Source organism: Eupeodes corollae, chromosome 3 (genome assembly GCF_945859685.1).
Source record: "Eupeodes corollae chromosome 3, idEupCoro1.1, whole genome shotgun sequence".
NCBI classification, from domain to species: domain Eukaryota; kingdom Metazoa; phylum Arthropoda; class Insecta; order Diptera; family Syrphidae; genus Eupeodes; species Eupeodes corollae.
In genome coordinates this window covers 6,091,611-6,112,563 of record NC_079149.1, presented here as the reverse complement: position 1 = coordinate 6,112,563, position 20,953 = coordinate 6,091,611, and the positions used below count along the sequence as shown (strand labels likewise).

The 20,953-nt window shown below is 30.7% G+C and overlaps 1 protein-coding gene across 3 annotated transcripts in view; it reads left to right on the top strand.

Annotated features, from left to right (window-relative positions):
- Positions 1–3,970: 3,970 nt before the first annotated feature.
- Positions 3,971–20,953, top strand: part of LOC129952300 (uncharacterized) — a 37,755-nt gene continuing 20,772 nt past the window's right edge. For all 3 annotated transcript variants that reach the window (XM_056064818.1, XM_056064817.1, XM_056064819.1), the window contains exon 1: positions 3,971–4,113. The gene's annotated coding sequence lies outside the window, so the exon portion shown is untranslated. The remainder of the gene's footprint in view (positions 4,114–20,953) is intronic.

Here is a 20,953-nt window from a genome sequence, read left to right as displayed (position 1 = left end):
TTGTTGTATGTTTGCGCTTCTTTAAATCCACACACTTATGCCAAGCCAAGGTTTCGTAATATTAACGTGGATAGTAAAATTTAGCATGAAGTTCATAATTTATTAAGCATTGTGACATTCACTTTTTTGAGCAAATTATTGCCCTAAAAATGTTATTGTTTCCAATTTAAATGGGTAAATAATTTATTTTTGTTTGGTTTCAAATTAGCTTTTTATAGGCTGTTAATGTATTATTAATTAGATCATTATTTCTTTCTTAACCAGAACAATTTAATTTTAATTACCATTCAATAAAAGCCTTTATAATTTATTCTCCATCGCATAAAACTAAAACATCGTCTTAAGGAAAACAACTATCTAAATTAGCCCAATCCAATGCTAAAGACATTGAGGTAGGTATAGGTAAGTAGATGAGGTGTGTCAACATTTTATTGAAATTGCATCTTAAAGAGGTCTTACGTGCCTTCCTCTACTCTGCTCTCATTCGCAATTGCCAAAAATTTATTTTCAAGATGTGATATAAATAAAAATGTCAACTTCACTTCAAGTGCGATATTGATCGCATCACGTTTCGCTTTCACTACGTTTTAAACTGCAATTTTGTTGAAATGTTTACCTTTTTTTGATGTTTGTTATGTTTACAAAATTCAATTCGATGATTTTCGGCACAGACGGTATTCATCTTTATAAGGGCGTTGATGCGGTTAATCATGGAAATTTCTTTCTTTCGTGATTTTAATAAATTAGTTCAATTACATTTCCCTGCCACGCTCAGCAATTTGTCTAATTTAAAAAAAGAGAATAAATTAGATTATAATCAAAATTATGGTTTCAATTTTATATTCTCATTGAGTTTTATTAACTTTAATAGAGAAAATAGTTTTAAAACTTTCCAAAGACTTCTGACAACAAAAAAAGAAAGACAAAAGTTTGATTGGTAAATTTGCTTAAATTTGTACAGGAGAGCGATTTTTGTTCAAAAATATCTTGATCTATTTTAATTAAACACAATATTTTAGATTTTTCTTCTTCTTTAAATTTAATATTGATTTTGTAAAACTAAGTTAAACTCATAAATATAAATAAACAAAGTGTTACAAAAATACAAAAATGTATTTATTTTGTAAAGCTAACCAATGTTCGACTTCTAAATATAAAAATTGCGGTTTTTATTGAAAAGATGCATTTCGGAATGTATTAAGTTTGTTAATATAATAAAATTTTATTTATTATCATATCAAAAATATAATCGAAAGAATCCTTCTCGTTGCATCATTGTTTTAAGAATAATAAAATAAATCAACTAAAATATTCGTTGTGTTTTGACCAAAAGAAAATAAAACCTATTAATTGTTGTTTGTTTTAACTCTTTTTGTATTTTGAAAAAAAAGAAATAAATATATTTCGCAATATGAAATACATAAAATCTCCCACATCTGCACGTGATTCTATTAACATGAGAACATTGAACTCAGCAATAGAATTATTTTCAAGATCAACATTTATTAGAATGTCAATAACCAGATTCAAGGTAAATTGAGATAATTTATCGACCATTTATAGAACCCACCATAATCAATCTATAAAATTTTAAATCCCTAAAAGGATTTACGGAAGAGATTCACAAAAATTGAATGAACAAAATTTTAAGTGTTACCAAAAAAATAAGCTTTCTTGACATTTAAATTTATATGCATATTCAACATGTCATACAAATTCTTCTAGTAAATCATCAAGGACAACTACTGACAAATTAATATAATTAGGTGTCAAAAAAACCCAAAAACCCAAGGGCTTATCTGTGAGTCACTTAATTTTGGTACATCATTCGAAAGAAAAAACCATTTTGCAATAACAGCCACATACCTATTTACCTTGACAAAATTTAAAGCTATAAAAATATCTCAAAATTTTAAATGTTTATGGATATTCCAACCTACATTTTAAGTAATATTAATTATATTTATATTGTCAAGTCACTGTTTAACTTTCCATCATAGACAAATCACAACATAAAAGGAGAGAAATGTTAACAACTAATTTCATAATAAAGTTCGTTATTCAACTCTTTTGTTTTATGTCAGTTTATTTTTTTTTATAATTTCATTTAAATCCCAATTTTTAGGTAAGAAATGTTGTTTATCTATGCTAATGTTTTTTTGGTGGAACACGGAACTAATTTATTTTCCACCATTTACGTAAGATCATCCACCTTTTTGATGAAAAATAATACAAAATCAAACGAAAAAATAAGAAATATCTTTCCAAAACAAGCTTTTTACCAATCTATAACTGATGATTGACCTTTTATAGACTTTTGCCACTTAAACCCCAATCACTTCACGATAGCTAATTGAATACTTCCTTTGTTTGCCAATACACACCACACCATACCATACCACAACACACCACACTATCTATAAATGCAGTGCAATACCGGAGAATTATTATATTTAGATTTTATAAATAAAAATAATATGAAAAAATGCAAAGAAAAATAATAATAATCATCTCGAACGTCTTTGCATATATTCATACTTAAATCACATAGCTTCGCTTTCAAACAGCTTAATCATCTTTTTCCTTTCACTTTCATCCACTCCATCGCGATCGGTGGAATTAGCGAAGAGGTGGATGCATAAATATTGACCATTAGATGGCGGAAAAAGAGCATCGCATCAGCCAGCCACCCAGCGCAATGGAAAATTCATTAGATTGATAAAATAATAAATGCAAATTATTGTTTTCATGACGATATAGATTTTTTGTTCAAACAACTAAACTGATATTTGTCAGCTGTTTTCTTTAGTTGTTGTGTGTTTTTTTTTTGGATAAAATGTCACGTTAATTTTCAAAACCAAAAATCACACCAACAATCAAAACAAACCCCCGAAAATAAACCAAATCAAAAACAACAACATTCGCAGTCAAACCGTCGCGTCGTCGTCGCGTCGCACTCGTCGTTGTCCATATGCCCACAGTTGTATGTTGTCCGTTTGGCTTCGCACACTCAACACAGCAGCAGCAGCAACAGTAACAGCAGCAGAAGCTAAAAAATAAAAGACACTAACAGCAACAACAACAACAACAACGAAAACAACATCAACAAAGCCCCCATGTAACAGATTGTTCGATGTAAGATGGCAAACTATTTTTTTTAACGTATCCGACTTTTAGTCTTTCGCGATCGGCTCCACATTCATGTCAGACTTCTTTGAGCTTTTACTCAAGAAGGTCGAATGTTTTTCGTCGTTATTTTCTCTCCTTCGTTTGAATAATTTATATACAACCGAACTCAAGATACAAAAATAAATAAATATTTCGTGATCATACCTCCAACTACTCTACTACCTGGTGAATGCGATATTTTTCACACGCTCTTCAATAAGGATAATCGCATCGATTTTTTCTGGATCAATTTCAACTTCTACGAAGAATTAAGCAAACCAAAAATAAAAGAAAAGAAAAAAGTATCGATTTTGCAGAAAGTGTTAAACACGGTCTTGTTTTTGAGTTTTTTTGTATTTTTGTATGCAAAAAAAAAGAAACATTTTTTGTAAGGCTTTTTAAAATCTTGGCCTAGAAAAGAGAAAGTGCTCGCGTTTTTGTCAGTTTGTAGTTTATATATTTTTTTATTATTATTATTTTGTTGTTGTTTTTGTATATAACTGAGAGATCAGTTGAGCTCATTGTCTTACCCGGAGGTGTGCTTCTTTTATTTGTATTTATTTTACCAGTCGTGGTTTTTGTCTTGTATGTCAAAGTAATAGTATCTTTTAACGTTTGGATGTTTATTTTATTTTTGCGTTCTTTTCTGGAGCAACCAGGTGTGTAGTATCAACATCGTATACGACGAAAGGAGTGTGGGATTTCTTTTGTTCCGGTTTGACAGTAATTTGATTAATTTTTTTTTTTAAGTTTTTCTTCTGTGAGATTTAAAATTTTACTAACGGGATTCATAAAAGAAAGTGTTGTGAAAATTTAGATTAAACATCAAATACGATTTTTTCTACAATATATAAATGGCAACAAGTGATGTATATAAATAGATAATGTGATACACTAAACATTTATTGGATAACAATTTTGGATAATTTATTAAATTTACAAAAAGTGAGTATACAACAAAAAATAATTTATGAGAATTTTAAAAGAAAAATAAGGATTTTTGTCCAATTATATTTTAAGGTTCTTTTCTCAGCTCTTTTGTCTCAATGTAAGGAATCCTATTTGATATCTTAAAAATTTTAGTTTTTCGACTTTTTTTTGTTGAGTTGAATTTTCTTTTTCTTTTGGTTAACGATTTAAAAAAGTTAAAATGACACCTCTATTGGGAAGGGTCAAGGTTGTATGAGCAATGGTGTTTGCTATTAATATGAAGCCAAATATTTGAAGAAATCATTTTGAAACATTTTTGTACAGGGTACTCAATTCGTAACTCATACAAATTTCATATTTGTTTATAATTTATAAATTTATAAATTAGTAATGAATAATAATTACAGACTTAAAATTTTTATAAAATTTAACAGTTTTGTACACTTCAGAATTTCATAAAGTAGTAATCCTATAGCAAGCATCAAACTACGATCAGAGGCTCATCATAGTAAAAAATAATACAATTATAGCCCAACACACAACAACAGCAAATGCAAAATATAATCATCATTTAACTATTACAGAAAAAAAAAATGAAATGAGAACGTTTACGATATTGGGGCACTGGTTCTAAACAAAGATTTTAATCCCACCTTATTATTATTTTAATTTGAACTTGAAAAACTTAGAATTAAAAAAAAATGGATTGGGAAGTTAGGCCTGCTCATCCAAACTGTTTGATTTTATGACTAAAAAAAATCAAATCTAGAATGTAATCAGACTTTGAAAAAAAATTCAAAGAAAGTAAGACTGTTGGATAAATACTATTTTATGGATGGTTCATATGGTGATATAATTTTGAACCTAACACTTTTAAGAACAGCATTTTTATTATTTATTATTAGTTCATTATGGTAAAGATTTTAAAATTGAAATAAAAACAAGCTAGATGGCCCCACTATTCATTAGTTATGACCTATGCAATTTACAAAATGATACTTGTTGCAACAAAATTAATTTCTACAAACTTCACAAAGTTAAAAATTGAAATTGTCTTCTACACGAATATTGATTTTTTTTAAACTGGAAATGATTAAAATTTAAATTATTTAATAAAAATATGGGGTTGAAACTTCTAAAAGTAATTATTTTCATTTTATTTTTAAATGACCAAGAAAAAAGAGAATAATATTTCCTTTTTTTTTCTTTAAGTGTTTTATTGCTAAATATATAAATACTTATAGTAAAATTTAAAAAACTACCTATTTTTTTTAAAACTTAATGAAATAAAATTCAAGCTTTTTTAAGAATTTTAAAACTATAACTTTTTATATAGTTACATTTTTCTTCAAAGTTATTCATGTCTATATTGCTTCATTCTAAAGCTACAGAATTCTTAGACTCCTTCTAATGATCGTTCTGTCCTTGTCCTTGTCCTACCCTTGGATTTTTTAACATTTTAAATCTAGATTAAAAAACAACTTTTTTCATATCCAAAAGGATTTAACGAACACTACGAATACCTTTTTGATTTTTTTTCTAAAGCTAAGCGGTGTAAAACAACATAACAAAGTTTTTACATAATGGCCATACAAAACATTTTAAGCATCCAGAATCAGCCAAGCATTTAATTTGCATAAATCAATTTTCTTAAGAAAACTCTTACCTACCTCAAAGTTACTTTTTTGTTTTGTATTTATTTTTCTTCGAATGGAAAAAAACAAAAATATTTTTTACATTTCATTGAAATTTGCATAACCAAAAATGTAACAGTGCAACGAAAGAAAAACTAAATAAAGAACTGCATCATCATCATCACTGTAATCATATGATGATGGTTGTAAACACTCATTTTGAAGCAATTCAAAATGCATTTAAAGTGCTTCACTTCTTACGCGTTCGTCATCATATCGCTGGCGCTGCCGTCTCCGTCCGTCGTCGTCGTTTATTCTTACACAATCAATCGCAATAATGCACTCAACCGGTGGCGGCTGTGCTGATAGTGTGTTGAATGTTGATGTAAGAAGCGGTGCGGTGTGGCATCGACTTGAGGTTTGACTTAGCGTGATGGCTCTTGGCAATCAACTGCCAACACTTTGACGATTGTTTTTGGATGACGAATTCAGTTATCAAAAAATAAATAAAAAACCAAAACAAAAAAATATGTGTGCTGTTTCGATGTTGTAACACGTTTTTATGTTTTGAATATTATTTTTAAGTTGGCATAACGTTACGTAACAAAAAAGTCTGCATATATGGCTGTCGGCATGGTAATGGTGATGGTGATGGCGATGGCTCGGCGGGGTTTTTCTGCTTCTTGAAGGTAAAAACCAAAAAAAAAATACAAAACGTATGCTTTCTTCGTCGGCCATCCGTTGGCTTCGCCACACCATTTCATATACAACACATAACTGTATGTATATTGTTTGGGCTTATTTCCGGTTGAGACGCAGACCGTGTGGTTACACCAATATCTTCTTTCTTTGGTTTTGTTTAATTTTTTGTTTTTTGATTTTTGTTTTTGCTTGATGGTTTTGTTTGTGCAGACCCACAGCATATGCGTCAGTTATGCTGCAATATGCGGATGGAATGGAAATTTCTCTTCTTACGCAATATTTTTTTTTGTTTTTTTTTTTTTAATACAAAATTAAAATAAATCTCAATTTGAGCGAGAAACAGATTAAAGTCAAGATAAATTTATTGTTTTGTGGTATTTTTATTAAAGTGTGACAGTGACAGTCTCTCGTTATAAATAAATACAAAACTGGGCCATAAGAAGCTGCATCTTGCATAATGTTTAAGATTTTGTATTTTTGTTTGGTGATAAGGGAATTTTTTGTCTTTTTGTGATTGAGAATATAATAACGTAACAAAATATCAAGTCAATAAAATTAGACTTAATCGAAACAAATGAGATAATAAATTATTATTTTGGAAAGTTTAATTAGCATAAGGTTATCCATATGAATTGAATATATTTAGATAGAATTTCTTTGAGATGTTTTTTTTTGTTTTCATTGTCTGCATGATAATGAGGTTTTGAATTTGGTCTTGACTTAAATTTCTAAATTTAAAGGGGACAATGTCAGTCTATGTGCTCTATAGCGTTGACCTTAGAATTGTGGTTTTATTATTTTATTTAAATGAGAAAATCTGAGAAATTCTTGACAATAGATATTTCAAATAAATGGAAACCTTAAATAAATACAAGAATAGATTGGAATAGACGTATTTTAAATATGTAGGGTAGTAAAAGTTTAAAAAACAATTTAAAAGAAAGTCTTGAAACAATACACTATCTTAATCACAAAAATGAGAAGAAAACAATAGCTATTCATAATTATGATTTTTGAACAATGATTTGCAAAATTTTGAAAGCTGTATCATAAAATGAGGAAAGTTAAATAAATAAAATACATGATAGTAGATCAGATTCCAAACAGAATCATACATTCAATGTGATATTGCCAACGACATGTTAGTTACTGATAATACGGTCGTTTAACTATTAAAATAAATTAGCATGAACATCTATTACCTTTTATGAAAACTAATTGGAATGTGTCCTAAAAAAAAAACTAGTATTTTAAAAGGCTTACATTCTCTTTATTGTTTTCTTTTATATTAAAATATTATCACAATGTTTTCATTAGAGTTAATTTGCATTCAATGAAACTTTTTCTTTGCAATGGTGCAATACATCGTGTAGCAAGTCCAGAAACGCGATCTTGTGATGAGCACGTAGGATGAAAATTCTTTGTTCTGGTAAGAATTCTACATGAACGTTTGGCACTAGCTGCGCTTACTAGTATGGTGAAAAACTCACGGAGAGCAACACAAATGTTGGGGAAAATCGTCTTCAAGTTCTGCTTCAAAATTGGCTCCATTAATGTGTTTCAAATGAACCTTGTAGCGGAGTATATGATTCCATTTTCGTCCATACTTGAAAACTGCCATACAAATGAAAATGTAGCATTCAAATTTTTCATTGCATCTTCCCGATGGGAAATTCCAGATATAATTGAATCAACTATGGCGTAAAAACTGTTTCTCTTAAAATTTATTTCTTCGTCTGTTTCCACTTGCTCTCCAGCTCCTCGATTTTCTCCAAAATGTCTCTTTAATTGCCTTATTCTGTTCGATGGAAAAGACTCTGGAACATCACCCAATCCAGTAGCAACTGCTTTGCATTCAGATAAAATTTAATCCCATCCGTTTAGAATAATGTTCAAATCGGAGATCAAGTTTTCGAGATTACAAATTTCAACGTCAATAGTCATGTTTTTGGCTTGAAGAATGATACTTCTATTATTTAAAGCAATAAGAACTTTGTAGCAAATCGAAGACATCAGGATGCGTTCAGGAGTTAAATTATTATCAATTAAGTCTTCTTATGATGTTCTAAGGGTTTTCAGATAATTTGCAAATAGTTTCACTGGCTCAATTCTAGCTGACCATCTTGTATCCAAAAGTTTGTGAATAGATTCGGGCACATATATTTAAGAATTTCCGAACGTTGAACGTTGGAACACTTTTGAACAACACCAAAAAATGTGATTTCTGCAGTACAACATTTAGCTAAAATCACACTTTGAAGTGATTAGATATCCTTCAAATCTTTAGTGAACAACTTATTTAAAATATTAATTAATTAATATTATGGAAACCACAATTAAAAAACGTTTGTGCGAGTTTCCCAGTCCCCCGAAACCGAATAAAAAATTTTGTTCCCTGCAGAAACAAAAATACGAGAAAAAAAAAACTTTATAAAATCAGAAAACAAAAAACTATTTGGGTTTTGTTTTAAGTTTCCGGGCCCCTATTTTGACATTAAAAATTTCCAAAATAAATTAAATTTGAAATTTAAATTAAACTAAATAAGAAAAGCGAAACAATTTATTACAACTTTCTTTCAATAGTTCAGAGTTGCTTAATTTTGTATTAAATATTATCAAAAATAAGGCAATAATATAATCGGGGGACCAGATTGGCAAGCTTGTGATTGATAGAAAACATGTAAACACGGGCCTGACTGCGAAAGCATGAATGATTTTAAATTTTTGAGCCCCTAAAAATAAGTGGGAATAGGTATGTTGATGATGAATACAGAATATATTTAAAAAAAACACTCTTCCTCATGGCTTTCAATTTTCCGGCTCCTAGAGAATCGCGGGCCCCGGGGGTTCTCCTCCCTTTCCCCCTCTCGACGGGGTTGCATTTAGTTTAAGTTCACTTTAAAAACAGAGTTTTCATAGGCATACTGTATTTTCGAATAAATACAAATCAAAATTTGGACGAGAAATTCTTCAAAAACGATAGCATAATGATTCACCAAAGCAAAACACTCATGTTTTTATTTTAAATAAATATTCCTATAAATTTGTTTTACACAAATTTTAAACTAAGCTACAATTGTTAAACACAACATTTTGTGCATTTTTTGTCCTTAAACCGCTACTCAATCAAAAACTTATGTACATTTACATCAGAGTATAATTGTTCGATTCTATTTCAAATAAAAGAGTTGATGCCAGAACCTTTTTATATCATTTAAAGTTCATTATTAGCTTTTGAGTTAATAGTATGTAATTAAATTCGGCGTACACAATAATGTTTCAAAATATCAAATTTCATAAAAAAGTCACCAAATTTTTCAGTTTCTAAATATTGGCTATTTTAACTTCCTTAAGTTCCAACATATACAAAAATACGAATTATAAAATAAATAGCATGTAACACTAGGCATAATTTATTACTTAACATTATAAATAAAATGCACACCTTTGTAGCATGGTATACGCACTTAACAGTTGTTATTTAAAGATTAAGTAAATTTTGTAATAGTTACAAATTTAAGGGAATAAGTGTAGATACAAAGTAAAAACAATTGAAGGGCATTATAAAATTATCACGCTGATTGCTTAAATGTTAAAAATGTTTTGCGCTTGAGTCGTTTAATGTTAGTTCTTTTTTTATTTTATCTTAAGAGTGTTATAAAACTTGTATGGAATGCCTCAATGATGCCAATTAAGGCGCATGTTGTTAGATTCGTTAAATTTTTAAAATTTTACATTTATAGATATCTTCATGCCATAACTTCTTGTTATAACTTTCATTTTCATTTCATTTTTATTTTTTCAATGATGGTTTTGTGTAATAATTCCTTAAAAGTAGAAGAAAACAAATTGCGTATGCTTACCTATTATAGTTGTTAAAATAAAGCACATTATGTGATTTTATTATAGCGAGAGAGCAATTTTGGTAAAAAAAAACTTAGAGGTGTTTTATCATCACAAGGCCTAATTTAGGTAACACTATTTGCTTTTCATGGAGCTTTTGCAATGTTTATTAGATATTATATTATTAGATTATTTAATCATTTTGCTATAAATGTTTTGTTTTTAGTTTTTTAATAAGGAAATGAAAGTTTTAACTTGGAATATTTCTTTTTTTGAAAATCTTTATGAAACACATTTATAAACATCTCATTACCATCGCCACTGCATGTTGACCTCTCTAAACCATGTTTGAACATGTTATCTAATAGCACACAACATTAGTTTATTTTAATCCAATATCATATTCGTAAAGTTTTGTCAGCAAAATATTCTTTTTTGATAATGCATTCAAAACATTGACTTATTTATTTAAATAATTTAATTCAGTTTAACTTCAATAAGTGTTAATATTAATGTTGATGGAATCTTAAAAAATTATTTATTTAGAGCAAAATTTTGTAGTAAAGCATTTTTTAACACAAGAATTACTCTTGGAGCGGCGGTACCCGTTACAAAAACTTAAGATGGCATAGGCAGAGATCGAACCCAAAACTAAGACCAAAGCAGTCCAACACACTTTTTTTTACAATTATTTTCATTCATTATTTCTTAAAACTATCTTAAAACTAAATAAAAATAATTCATAAAACTAGATTAATTAACCATTATTTACAACTAACTTACTGGTCCCATACGGACAACTAAGTTAAACACTACCACTTAATGATAATGCCTTTCGGCCCTAAGATCTATTTTACTTCAGTTAAATTGTACTTATTTTTGCATTTATTAGAAAATTAAAAAAATAATCTAATATCAATATCCTTTTTTATTTTTGCTTAAATCACTTAAAATTAGGGCCTTAATATATAACTTAAAGCTAATTTAAAATACCTATTCTACCTATAAACTACTTAAAACTAGAACAACGACAGCAGCAAATAACATAACATTTTTTAATTTTTAATATTTTGCTTTTTTTTGTTGGATTTTTTTTTTATTATTTTTTTGTCGTATTTTTTTTGTGCCGCCATGCCTATTCTACTTTAAACTAAACCCTAAAACTATAAAACAAGAATGTAAGCCGGCCAAGCCTTAAAACCCCATCCCGACTACCCACTATTAAGTGCCGATTGAAGCCACCAAAACTAGTTCTCCATGCTTCACCCTACAGTTCAGTGCCCTTCGGACATAGCCCTATTGAACCGAAGAAGCTCTGTTCCGCCTTGTGCTATGACGTCTCGATTGTACAGGAGTCGCCTATCCAAGGGTCGCCCTTTGACGTGGTAGATTAGCGGAACTGCCAATCTATCCTGTATCAGACGGCATCTATCTTAAAAGAGGAATGCCTCTGGTGGAATGAAGCCGCTCAAGCGTGCACTCTCAAAATACTCGTCGTTCGATAGAACGCCCCGAAAATTGAATTGTATGTCGGGGACTTAGCTCTTGCAATGCGACCTCAAACGAGTTTTACCAAGTAATTTTCAATTCTGTTGATTCGAGCCCCGTTGTATAGGTCCTCGTTGGAATAGTAATGCACATAAGAAAATTCGGCTGTTCGATATAAGCCGGTATAGCGTCTTAAACACTTCCGCTCGAACACCCGAAACTTCTCTATCTGGGAAGGGGCAACGTTGAACCACACAGGACAACCATAGCACAGGCTATGTAGCAAATTACCTTCACTCTGGGGTCAAGCCGACTGCTAAAAAACAGCCGTTTCGTCAGAGCGAAGGCTCCTCTGGCCCTGGTCAGAGCAGCATTTATATGTCTGTCGAAATATAAATACTGATCTAACCAGATACCGAGGTACTTTACTTCACTTTGGGTCGCTAATCGTTGACTGTGGAGATCAACGATGACTAGCCAACGGAGTCCGGAACAGAATTATCTCTGACTTCTGGACATTTATTGTCAGTTTCCAGTCGTTGCAATATCGCTGAATCTTGTCAAAATCACGCTGCAAGAGGATTCTAATAGCCTTAACCTTTCGGGCCGTTCTGTACGCAATTAGATCGTTGGCGTTCGCAATTGCCTTTGTAAGACTACCCTAGAATCGGCGAATTCACCGCTCCCTGTTGAAGACCATTTTTTATTTAGAATGTTGTGGTAGAAGTTACATTGCCACTTTTGACAACAAACTTTCTTCCGTTGAGGATATCATAAAGTTTAATAGCTTGCTTGTGCCAAGCCTGCTCAGTTTGAGGGAAAGACCCCCTAACCTTACGGTGTCAAAGGCCTTTTCCAAATCAACCAGAACAGCACCTGTGCATTTTTGGTTTGATTTCTTCCATTGGATATCAGAAACGAGTTTAGACGCAGCATGAATTGTATCATGACCCGCTTTGAACCCGAACTATTTATCAGAGCACTATCCAATAATCTTCTCGCAAATTTTGCTGATGCTCGGAAGAAGGCTTATCAAGGGACTTGGTCCCGTTTGCTCGGCGATTATGGCATTGTCTAATGCATTAAACATCATGACACGGGTACTACAATATGTATAAGTAAAAATGAAAATAGTGAAAAAAGCAATTAAGTCCAGTAGTGCTATTATAATCGGTGTCTTCCAGTTTACGAAAAATTGGAATAAAATAGAAAGCTAAGTTTTTTTCTTAAACTTCCATTATTAAACTATTAAACAAAATAGATAGAGGTAGTTTTGCAATAGTTCATTATCAAGTCAACTGCACTGTTTTTTATAAAGTCACATATTCAAGGGAGACAATTTGATAACCATAGCGTAAATGATGTGAGAATGTTTGTATTTTTCAATGTTTAAAATGTTCTTTAAAACTACATATTTGTTGGAATGCCAGAATAATCTTTTTTAAACATCTCTTTCATCGAACTGATAAAATGATTTTTCAGGACCTAATTACAAAGATTTGATCCTCACGTCAATTCTGAAAAATAAACTTTGTACGATACTTGTTCTGAAATTCGTTTTTCACAAATTACTTCTTCATGTAATATTTCCATATCCATATACACATTTAGGGGTGATAAAACCAGCTTTAATTTGCATACGTTTAACCTGTTAAACTTTCTAGATTACTTTTAAGTTTCTACAATGAAAATTATTAGATACAAGTTTAAGAAATCTTAGCGTTCCCAAATGGCACTTCTTGAGCAACTATCATATTTCATAAATAAATATATCCCAAGTCAAAAGTTGCCTTCAAATTAATATACTTTCGAATTTGAATTAAATAAAAGTATACAAAATATAAAATGATAACTTTTAATAGGCAAATAGCATGAATCTCCATCATAAAAAACAATAAATTTAAAATACAAAATTCCAAAACTACTAAAATAAATATATATGAACGCATCCAATTTACAATCTCCGAAATGTGCATGTTTAGAGACGTTTACCATTGCCATTTCAAAAAATTATGGAGAAATGAATATCAAATTCTGGTAACAACCTCACAACAGCAGGCAACAGCTCCTCAGCGTCCATTTAACAAGTCCAATGACTTCTTGTTAACATAAAAATGCATTCTCGCACAATATCACATGTGTTGCATATAAGTTTTAACATTTATTGCAATTTATAAACAACAAAACATCCTATGAACAACACTGTTAACATTGCACCTCATCCAATTAAGGAACGAAAGAAAGAAGAAAAACGTTTGATATCGTCGTTATAGTCGGCGGTGGCACTGGCAGCCTTCTCGCGAGTTTAAGCTCCCTGAGGTGCACTCATAGCGTGATTAGGACGCAATCGTAAATTGAATGCGCTCTCGCTTAACACAAAATATTCCGTTTCGGTCCAAACTCTCAAAAAGAATTTCATTTATTTCACGATTTTTGTCGTAAAATTACTCAAAATGGCGTGTGAAATTCAATTTATTTTCCTAGCAAACACGATTAAGTGAATGAATTGGTTTTTAAACTCAAGACATTCAGTAAGGTGGAAAAATAATATTCCCATGAGAGATCAACTGTGAAGTTTAATTTTCCTGATGTTGTTGCAGCTGTCATAATGGCGAACATGACATTCGAATTTGACAGCAACAATTAGGTACTTCGAATTTTCGAAATCGAATTGCAATAATTAATGCCACAAAGTGACACATGGTCGTTCTGGTAATGTTATCATGTCCATGAGTCGTCTTGATGATGGACTTTGGCTTTCAATTAAATAACAAATTTAGAAATATCACAGTTGTGGTCGGTCAAACAGAAGACTATATCGACCGACATGACAGTCCTCAATTTTACTAAAATTTCCTAATTTTTCAACAAAAGTTCATTCTAGCATATCGATTGCACTCTGTAATTTAATTTTTATCGCATGTTGTAACTTTTTGATCTTTCGAAATAAACTGTGCGACACTCAATTATTGTCTTGCCCGCACAAAACAAACAAAGAACAAAATAATAATAATAATAATGAAATGTTTTGCAAGTATAAAATTACTCAATTTCTAGGCTAATGCTCGGTTCACTTCGTACCGCAGTAGATTGTTAATCAAAGACAAAACTTCTGAAATAAATAATATTTTCCCTTGTCAATAAAAATGGGAGGAGAAAATTGTAATAAGTGTGCCATTGTATGATTTGATGATGTTCATTCATTTATTTTCTGTAAGAGTTTCTTTTCCATCCCATAATCATCCGTTTATATGGCCACAATGTGGCTTCAGCTTCAACTTTATGACGAGACCTTAAGGTTGAGTGGTTTATTTTTATTATTAGAAAAGTTAGACTTCTTATAGTCCGCATAGGGAAAGCAAATAAAATTTATATGATTATAGACATTATAAGAAAAGAATATAAAAAAGTGAGCTAGACGGACCGAAAAATGTATCATTGTTGTTATATATGAAAAAGAAAACCATTTTGTTAGGAAGTCATCTAGATAACATCTCTAATAACAGTTATTGTTGAATAATAATTGCTTTTATTGTTATTAATCTTAAAAAACAATCATAAAGGGTATTCCAAGGTATAAGCAACATTTGTATTCGTTTTTTTTTTAAGTTAAGCGAAGGTAACCCTTGAAAAAACAACAAAAAGAATTTGACAGTTGATTTCTGAAATTTACAAGCTCTCTTGCTCTTGAACACTGCTCCGTTGTTGACATAATTTTCAGTTTCTATTTTGCGAATTCTCTCTTCATAGTTTGACAATTACAAGTGATTTTTTGGCATTCTATAAATAGTATAGTGGAAAATTCCCAAAAAAACGCATCGGCAGTAACCAGTTTTTTGTATTTAAAAATTGGTACAACTGAAAGAAGTCCTGTCAGAATAATAGTAAAAAAAAGACATAGCAGAAAGTTTTGTTAAAATCATAAGTTAAAATTAACTTCAGCAAAAAAAATAACTTAAACTAATAAAATGGACAATTTTCAAGAAGGAATGGTAAGAACACATCTGGAAATTAAGATTCTAAAAAAATAGTTATATTCAAAATTGCAGCTTTGACATAAAATAAAACTTCAAGAAGGGGGATTGTTCGTAGACTACTGAATTAACATGTGGTATTGAAGCGAACTTGAAGGTCGTCTCAATTTTTTTAAAACTGAATCGATTTAAAATGAGCTTGATTTGACTCTATTCCAGTCGGGGATCGATTCAAAATTTGAGACCAATTGCATTTTGGAAATTGCTGTCAAACTTAAACATTTTTAAATCTTATTGTGCGGTGGAAGCACCAAAAAGATTTATTTAATCTAAACTGAGATAATCCTTTGGTTAAAATCTAGCAAAACTTAATTATCTTTTCTTTTTTTTGCAAAAAATAGGCCCAGTTAGTCCATTTTCATTAACAACACTAAATAATATCAACAGTAAGAGATTGTTTTTTTTTCCCCAATGGAAAACACACAAGATTCCAAATGCCCAAATACTCAACGAACACTGCCATCGAGATACAAATGCAATATCAATCGTGCCAACATTTGAGCACAAAAACACATAAGATCCATTCGAGATTCGTATAAATGTCAAAAACCCATCCGTAGTAAGATTCTACTTTAGCTTTTATCGGTAGTATTCATACTACGGGTTTTGTTTTTGCTATTTGTTTAAAATCCTTCTATACTATTGATAGATTTTCCAACTAAACACGGTATTGTCAGATCTTTTGATACTGTCAGATTTGCAAGTGACAACATTTTAAAAAAAACGTGTCATAATCGTGTGAATATTCAATTTTGTGTAACAATATTACTAGAAACGTGATAATGGCGCTTAAATATTTCAGAAGATAATATTTAAGATGTCTGACAGTTGCTGACAATTCAGTAAAATATTTGACAATGGAATTATAAAAATTTGAAATAAAATCTTCTAATTGTGTAAACAGCCAATTTTTAATTGGGAGGTTTTTGGCAATGTATTGACAGGAATTGTCACTGACTGATATGACAATCATCTGAACTTAGCTTAAAACTAAATTATTAGCTGTCATTTTGCTATATTTTAATGCTGTCAATAAATTGCGACGAAAATATGTAGACAAGTTATAATCTTAATTGTTAATTTGAATTGACATTAGTTTTTTTATCATTTATAATAATGTTTTGTTTAAAATTAAAAAGCTGTGGCATCTATAAATGTCAAAACAAAGAGGATAAAAACGCACGCCACAATTATGAGCCAATCTACGCTCTTTTGTCGAGTAATATAATTGTTAACTAAAATGTAAATAATGTTATTCAGACTTTAAAATATTGGACCCATGTTATTGGCTTTTAACTTCACAACTAGTTTTAAGGCTAAAGAAGTTTTGAATTTCCGGTTTTTTAAAAAGTTTTATTCAAATTTCAGTCAAACGAAAATAGTGTTTTAATAATAATAATTTCATTGACAATTGAATCCAATTTATAAAACAAATTTAAAAGCAAAACCATGGGTACTCACGTATTAAAAAAAACTGCATCTAATTTAGCTCAACAGTCTGCTTTTTACCAATTAGTTAGTTGACTTTGTCCAACTCTGAAATTCATCAACTATCAATTTCTAAGTAAACTTAGTTGATAGATTGTTTGAAGACATTTTTAGGGTCTCTTTATTTACCGGTTTTGGCTCTGTTCCTGATAATAAAATCCTGATGACCAGAAAGTGTATTATCATAATTTCAGTGGAATTCGTACATAAATCCCTGAGCTTTACCTTGCTACCAGTAATGTCAACTACGATGTTATCATTATTGTTGAATTTTGGCTTTGGAGTGGTATTTCTAGCTCTGAAATTTTTGACGTTAACTCTTATATGGTCTTCCAGAGAGATAGATGTGTTACTGCTGGAGATCGTGGAGGTGGGCTACTTGTTGCCGTTCGCTTAACTATGTCACAAGATGAATTGAAAATTTCAATCACAGATACTGTTCCGTATAGCTTGTAAAACAATTCAATCCACCACAAGGAATTATATATTGAAATAAAATTATATAGATATTTAGAATTTAACTGTAACAATCCAAAATCATTTAACTTCTTAAAATCTTACTTCATTGAACTCGATAATTATCTCGGAACTGTAGACTGGAATACTGAATTTTTAAACCTTAACTTGAAGAATATGCTTAACCGTTTCATGTGTATCTTAAATAAAGCTTTTAACTTATTTGTACCTTATAAGACTGAAATAAATATCTCAAAACCTCCGTGGTATAACAAAAGGCTGGCTCATTTAAAAAAATTTAAAAAATAAATCATTTGCTAAGCATAAAATGTCAAACGCGTTGGATGACAAACATTCATTTTGTAAACTTCGTAAAGAATTCATGGTTCTCAACAAATTCTTCCACAGGAATTATATTCGAATATGGAGCTTAATTTGAAAAGTGATCCGAAACGATTCTGGAGTTTTATTAGTTCTAAAAGAAAATCAACTGGCATTCCAACAACGATGAATTTTAGAGGGGATAATTCTACTGACATTAATAAAACTCTTGATCTTTTTGCTCAATTTTTTTAATCAGTTTACTCAACTTCACAAGGAAACTTGGATTTTCTTTCAGATATTACCCCTAAAGTAGATATGGGCTCAATACATTTAGAATTATCTGAAGTATTAAATAATTTTCTGAATCTTAAACCCAATCACATTCATATCGCCGATGGCATTCCTGCTCTTGTCTTAAAAATATGCTCTAGTTCTGTATGCTTTCCATTGCAAATTGTATTCAACTTATCTTTATCGTCCGGAATATTTTTGGACGAATGGAAATCTTCTTCTGTGATCCCAATTTATAAGTCTGGTTCGAAAAATAATGTTGGAAATTACAGAGGCATTTGTAAACTTTGCACAATTCCTAAATTGCTCGAAAGTTTGAACATGTTAGTGATGCCCAGCATGGGTTTATATCGGGTAGATCAACTGTCACTAATCTCGCATGTTTTTCTTCTTTCGTTATTAATTGTATAGAAGTTCAAAATCAAGTAGACGCTATCTACACGGATTTTAGTAAGGCATTTGATTCTGTATAACAGAAAATACTGCTTCGTGAGCTTCATAACTTTGGGATTTACTCTAATCGCCTTCAATAGATTTCATCTTTTTTAACTAATAGGGTACAAAAAGTAAAACTTGACAATCAAACCCCGAGATCGAGATAAATGTACCTCAGGAGTTCCCCAGGGCAGTCATCTTGGCCCACTTTTATTTATAATCTTTATCGATGATATTTGCAAAAAAATAAAGTTCAGCCAATGCCTCATATATGCTGATGATCTTAAATTATTTTTAAAAGTGAATTTTTGTTTATGTTTGCTTTAATCTTCAAATAGACCTCGATCAATTTATCAAACTGGTGTTTGGTTAACTGTCTTAAACTTAGTGTGAAGAAATGTTTCGCTATCTCTGTTCTAGGAAACTTTCACCTTATGAGTTTGCGTATTCTCTTGATCGTATCCCTCTTCAGAGAACTCCTACTGTAGAGGATTTGGGTGTCTCCTTTGATTCCAAGTTTACGTTTGTTCCGCACATCATTGCTATTGTCGCTAATGCCAACTCTATGATTGGTTTCATTAAAAGAAACTCAATTGATTTTTCGGATCTCTATACGCTTACATCTCTATTTATCTCACCAGTTAGATCCTGACTTGAGTATGCTATGTCATATGGAATCCTTTCCTACAAACATTTTTGAATTGAGAAAGTTCAGAATCGTTTCACAAAATATGTGTTTTGTAAAGTGCGCTGGAATTTTTGTCTAGATTCTCAAGCTCGACGTAATCTTCTGGGTCTGAAATCACTTAAATCTCGAAGTTTTTGTGCGAGATATTTTATGTTACAATATAAAGTGTCCTAACCTTCTATCGTTAATTTGTATTTATACCCCGATTAGACCATTGAGAGAGATACCTTCTATTTCAACTTAAGCATATGAACAATTTTGGAATGAATGAACCAGTTTCAAGATCAATTAGGGAGTTCAACGAACTAATTAGTCTATTGACATAGCATGGTCTAGAAACAAATTTTTGGTATATTTGCATTTAACTATTTGCATTCATATTTGGAATTCAAAGATTGATTCAATGAAATGAACTTTCGACAAACCTACCAAACATTTTGATAAAAACTGCCCCAACTTTCGTTAATTCTAAATATTGATTCTGAATTCATATTGATGATTTTTTAAGAGGTATAAGATCGCCTGACAGTTTTAATGGATGTTATGCTGGTAGACAAAGTCGGTTAGTCAAACATACTATATTTTCCTCTAACTCTTCTTCTCACTTGAATTCAACAGTATAAAAAAAAATTCTTTGACTTCCTATTTTGACATTGACAATTTGGTCATTGACTTGAAAGTGCAGTCTGAGGGAAAGTTCAAAGATGTCAAGTCAAAAAATGTGATAAAGTCAAAAATTGATAACCATGAATAACAATAACTCAAACAGCTTACATATAATATCATAAACCTAGATTTCACGCACATAAAATGTTAAAATATACGTGAGTAAAAACTTGACAATGAATTTTTATGCAAATCACATTGATCTTAGTAAAGGGTCTTCTCCCTATGTAAATCTAAGTTTATGCTGGCATATAGAAAACATAAAAACTATACAGTCTTTAATCACACCTTTAAAGCTCATAAAAGATACATTATCTTCCTATTCGACTTCAAATGTATATAATTTCTATCATCACGGAATTACCAAAGTCAAAGCTCAACATTAAAAATAATAAAAAATTAAAATAAAAACAAAAAATTAACTAAAAGAAATATCAATGCCATCTCTGGAAACATAAAGTCATTGTTCAGTGAAAACACGAAGTAAGTACTCGTACTCGTACTCATAGCTTAGATACTTTACGTTGAAAGTTGGTGTTTGTGAACCTTTTGACATCTCAACAAAATAAAAAAGGAGAAGACGGAAACACAAACGACACGAATAAAATGTTCATCATCACAAAACGCCACTACTGGATGATGATTTCAAATCTATACCTCTTTTAAAGCTATGATGACTTTCCGACCCTCTTTGTTTCGCCTTCGGCAAGTTCCAACTCCTCAAAACAACAACAACCAACAAAAAAACAAATCCTCCTGTCATCACTGTGAAATTATCTATGTCCATTGTCAATTTGTCGGCAGTG